Source organism: Aethalodelphis obliquidens, unplaced genomic scaffold (genome assembly GCF_003676395.1).
Source record: "Aethalodelphis obliquidens isolate GAN/ISIS:26980383/991018 unplaced genomic scaffold, ASM367639v1 scaffold111, whole genome shotgun sequence".
Classification (NCBI taxonomy): domain Eukaryota; kingdom Metazoa; phylum Chordata; class Mammalia; order Artiodactyla; family Delphinidae; genus Aethalodelphis; species Aethalodelphis obliquidens.
In genome coordinates, this window is record NW_020838055.1 from 1,511,409 (window position 1) to 1,516,748 (window position 5,340).

At 40.8% G+C, this 5,340-nt stretch overlaps 1 pseudogene; it reads left to right on the top strand.

Annotated features, from left to right (window-relative positions):
* The first annotated feature begins 219 nt into the window (after positions 1–219).
* On the top strand, positions 220–1,589 carry LOC113615053 (dehydrodolichyl diphosphate synthase complex subunit NUS1 pseudogene; annotated as a pseudogene).
* The last annotated feature ends 3,751 nt before the right edge of the window (positions 1,590–5,340 follow it).

A 5,340-nucleotide genomic window follows, 5' to 3' on the forward strand; every position in this document is an offset into this window, starting at 1 on the left:
ACAATGAGGTATCACCTCACACCTGTCAGCAAGGCTATCATCAAAAAATCTACGAATAGATGGCGGCGGGGTCGAGGTGAGGTGTTGGCAGTAGAAAGGGGTTCGGGTGCGGGGGGCGGGGGAACGCGGAGAGATGGCCCGCGCCGGCTGCAGGGCCGGATGAGAAGCGGTCGCGCTGCGGGTGTAGGAGAGAGGAGGGTGCCCGGGCGCCACGAGAGTATGACGAGGGTGTACAAGCTGGTGTGGCGGGTGCTGCACGCTCTGCTCTGCCTGCACCGCATGCTCACCTCCTGGCTCCGTGTTTGGTCCGGCACCTGGAACTGGATCTGGTGGCGCTGCCGTCGGGCCGCCTCCGCCGCTGTCCTAGCGCCGCTCGGCTTCACGCTCCCCAAGCTCCTGGCTGTCGGCAGGAAAGGTAGTAACCGCCGTCACCACCGGCATCCACGCGGGGGGCCGACCCCAGCCGCCGACCACCCGCGGCTACGCTGGCGCGCTGACGGCAGTTCCCTGGAGAAGCTGCCTGTGCACATGGGCCTGGTGATCACCGAGGAGGAGCAGGAGCCCAGCTTCTCGGACATCGCAAGCCTCGTGGTGTGGTGTATGGCCGTGGGCGTTTCTTACATTAGCTTCTACGACCACCAAGGTATTCTCAAAAGAAATAATTCCAGATTGATGGATGAAATTTTAAAACAACAGCAGGAACTCCTGGGCTTAGATTGTTCCAAATACTCACCAGAGTTTGCAAATAGTAATGACAAAGATGATCAAGTTTTAAATTGCCAATCGGCAGTGAAGGTGCTGTCCCCAGAAGATGGAATAGTAGATATTGTGAGAGCTGCTCAAGACTTCTGCCAGTTAGTAGCTCAGCAGCAAAAGAAATGCACATCAGATTTGGATGTAGATATGTTAGACAGTTTACTTAGTTCAAATGGTTTCCCTGATCCTGATTTAGTATTGAAGTTTGGTCCTGTGGACAGCACACTAGGCTGTGCTTCCCTGGCACATCAGGTTGACTGAGATTGTCTCTTTGCCTTCCCACCTGAACATCAGTTATGAGGACTTTTTCTCTGCCCTTTGTCAATATGCAGCCTGTGAACAGCATCAGGGAAAGTAGCAATCCCTGGTTGTGTAATTTGATTTCAGGCTTTTGGAGAAAAGGACTCAAGTGACTCTGATGTTTACAAAACACCTATGAAACCCTGTACACATCTAGTTCATAATCCTCATAATTTATCAACACACACAAAAAAGTGTCTTACTTGAGAGTAAGAGTACATGTATGAGTGTGTATGTGTGCGTGTGTGCATGTGCATGCGTGTGTGGAAATAAACTTATAAATGGGGGAAGTATTGGAGGAGGAAATATGTGGACTTGCACCTTTGAGCAAATAGCAGCGATGTTTTAGGAGCTGAAATTTCAGATTTACACGCTTCAGCCCCAACTACTTCCCTTTTTTGTGGGGAGAGAAAGGGGTGATTAAAGCTGTTTTGTTGTTGTTTGGGGCGGGGAGGGGAATAACTTTTGTTCAGTCTTTCCAAGTGACCAAACTTTAATTTTTAAGTATACTGATGTATTAAACGGAAGCATTCTGAGTTTGAGGGATCTCCAGAGGAATGAAGTTCTGTGTTGTTCACATGTTAAAAGTTTGCTCACCTTTGGAGCAAAGGGAATACATATTTTCAGACATCCGTCCATTTTCATCTCTTCGTTATTGTCAAACAGTGTGACTTGAAAATGTCGCTCTGTTGTCTGTGTTCTGGGTTGTGAAGATCACTTGAAAAAGAACTCTTACAACATTGAAATGCAGAATTAAAAAAAATTTAAATATTGTATGAGGCAGTCATAAAAGGTGAAAAGGTTGTAATCTTAAAAGTAAAGGTGAAACTTTCCTGAATAAGGAAAGAAAGTTTTGATCTCCTTTTCTGTTTGGTGGGCAGTGGGCTAGATAGTACCCAAAGCTGGTTTAAAAAATTTCCATTAACTGTGTTTATTTAAATAAGCATTTGAGGGAAATTACCGAGGCAGCTCTTTTCCTCAAAAGTAACCTGTTCCTCTTTGGAATAGCACATTTAGGACCATGTTAGTACCCAGGATTTTTACTTAATAAATCCTGACGGTGACTTTGCGTAAAAATATGATCTTTAAGTAAGACTGAGGCCTGTGTAGGTAATAAAACATTACCAAAGTCTACAAAGTAATTTAATTTTGCATGTTCTCTTTCATGGCAGAGAACAGCACTGGTTCTGTTACTTTTTAAATGAAGAAATGATTTTTTGATAGGTGTTTAGTTTTTCTTCCCTCACTGCTGATACTCAGACAGAAACCATTATTCTTTATATTTGATGGGCTGTTTTCAGAAGAATCTTATTAACAAGTGCACAATAGTTATCCAAAATTGTATGTTTAGAATGGAGTAGTTTAAAAACTAGGGCTCAGACTCTGAAAAATAGCAAAGACTGGATTTGGAAAGCAAGGTCTGGAATTGCTTGCCAAATTCTGAGGCTAAGAAGAATAAATGTTTTGACTTTGGATTCCAAAACCTCATTTATGATTTTAAAAAACAGTTGAAATAAAATGATTATAAACTAAAAAAAAAAAAATCTACGAATAACAAATGTTAGAGAGGATGTAGAGAAAAGGGAACCCTTGTACACTGTTGGTCGGAATGTAAATTGGTGCAGCCATTACGGAAAATAGTATGGAAGTTCCTTAAGAAACTAAAAGTAGAGCTACCATATAATCCAGTAATTCCACTCCTGGGTATATACTTGGAAAAAACAAAAACACTAATTTAAAAATATACATGCATCCCCAATATTCATAGCAGCCCTATTTACAATAGCCAAGACATGGAAGCAACCCAAGTGCCCACCCACAGACAATTGGCTTAAGAAGATGTGAGATATATATATATATAACAATGGAATATAACTCAGTCATAAAAAGAATGAAATACTGCCATCTGCAACATGGATGAACCTAGAGAATATTATGCTTAGTGAAATAAGTCAGATAAAGACAAATACTGCATGATATCACTTATATGTGGAATCTAAAAAATAATACAAATGAATGTATACGCAAAACAGAAACAGAGTCACGGATATAGAAAACAATCTTGTGGTTACCAAAGGGAAGAGGGAAGCAGGGAGGGACAAATTAGGGGTATGGGATTGACAGATACAAACTACTATTCAATATATATAAAATAGATAGGCAACAAGGATATATTGTAGAGCACAGAGAATTATACTGATTATCCTGTAATAACCTATAATGGAATATAATCTGCAAAAACACTGAATCACTATGCTATACACCTGAAACTAACACAATAAATCAACTATACTTCAATTTTAAAAACCACAAGAAATACTTGTCTTAAAAATGAAAAAAAATTTTTTGAAGGTGTCCAACTCAAGAAATTATCCCCTGTGTATACAGAAATTTGATTTATGAGAGAAGTGGTGACAGCCAGTACAGGAAAGGGTTTTTTCAGCGAACGACACTGGGACAACTGGTAGTCCATACACAAAATAAATAAAAATAGACCCCTAAATTACACCGTTCACAAAATGAATGCACATGGATTCAAGACCCAAATGTGGAAACCAAAATTCCCAAACTTTTAGGAAAAAGAAAACATAGGAAAATGTCCTTATAACCTCAGGAAAATGAAGGATTTCTTAAATAAGCATAAACCAAAAAGGAAAAAAAAAGATATGTTTGATTGAAATAAAATCTAAATTGCTATCACAACATTATGTCAACTATACTCCAATAAAAATTTGTTTTAAAAAATCTAAATTGCTGTTGAGCAAAGGAGAGTATATACAAGATCAAAAAGAAAGAAAATATTTGCAATATACACAATGAACACAAAATCAGTATCCCAAACATAAAAATACAATAAAAAGAAAATGGCAAACAATAGAAAAATGTGTAAACTATCTGAACAAGTGATTCACAGAAAAAGAATTATGAATGGTGAATAAACATATGAAAGGATGCACAGTTGCATTAGTAACTGGGACAGGTACATGCAACCGCAAAGGGATACTATTTCTCTAGTTCTCATCCTCAGAATGGAAAACATTTTACAGTCTGACCAATACCAAAAGTTGACAAGGATATGGAACAATGGAATTCTCAAACACTGCTGTAAGAATATAGATTAGGGGCTTGCCTGGTGGCGCAGTGGTTGGGAGTCCGCCTGCCGATGCAGAGGACATGGGTTCGTGCCCCGGTCCGGGAAGATCCTACATGCCGCGGAGTGGCTGGGCCCGTGAGCCATGGCTGCTGGGCCTGCGCATCCGGAGCCTGTGCTCTGCAACGGGAGAGGCCACAACAGTGAGAGGCCCGCACACCGCAAAAAAAAAAAAAAAAGAATATAGATTAATACAATCACTTTGGAAAACAATTTGGCAATGACTATTAAAGGTGAAAGTATGCACAGCCTATGACCCATCAGTTCCTTGCAGGATGCACCATATTGAGAAATTCTGGAACATGTAAATAGGGAGATGTGTGTAAGAATATTCAGAGCAGCAGAGTATGCGATATGAAAAAATTAGAAGCTACGTCAATGTTTATAAACAAGAGAATGAATAAACTGTGGAATATTCACAAAAGAGAATATTGTAGATAGACCTGTTAATTAATGAATTACAGAGGCATGTATCAATATGGATAAATCTCAAAAACAATGTTGACTAGAAGATGCAAGAAGCAGAAGCTTGCTTACAGAATGATGCCATTTATGCTAAACTCGTTCCACCAGCATCTGGCCCAGATCTGGGCATGTGACTGATGTTCAGAAGTGCTCAAATAACCTGAGAAGTACTGCCATTATTAACCATAATTGTGGAGAGGAGTGAAAAGTATTTTCACCCTTATTTTACACATTGGGAAACTGAAGCCCAGGGAAAGGAGATTTTCATAAGGTCTCCCAGTGCCATGTGGAAAGGAATGCATGACCACTGAAAGTCGTCTTCTCGCCCGGGTCTAGACACTGTGCACCTGACAGGTGTCCATGCCCCACTGTAAGATGGCACAAATCATGTCATTCCCTATTAACTTTTTCTGGCCCTTCAAGAAGAGGAACTTGTACTGTTTGTTGATTGCAGATCTTGTTGTTTACAATCTTGACAGCCACCTCCTGAAGACTGTAGGAGGGCTGTGGGGTCTCTGAAGAGAGAGAGATCCTGCCTCGTCATCCCTCCAGCTCTTTGGCACATCTCCATCTTGGAGCTATCCAGATTCGTAATGTGGGAGGCAGGGTCATTTCCTGGGATAGTGATGTATAAAGGCCCTAAACCACAATCTGACTTTTGAAAAAGC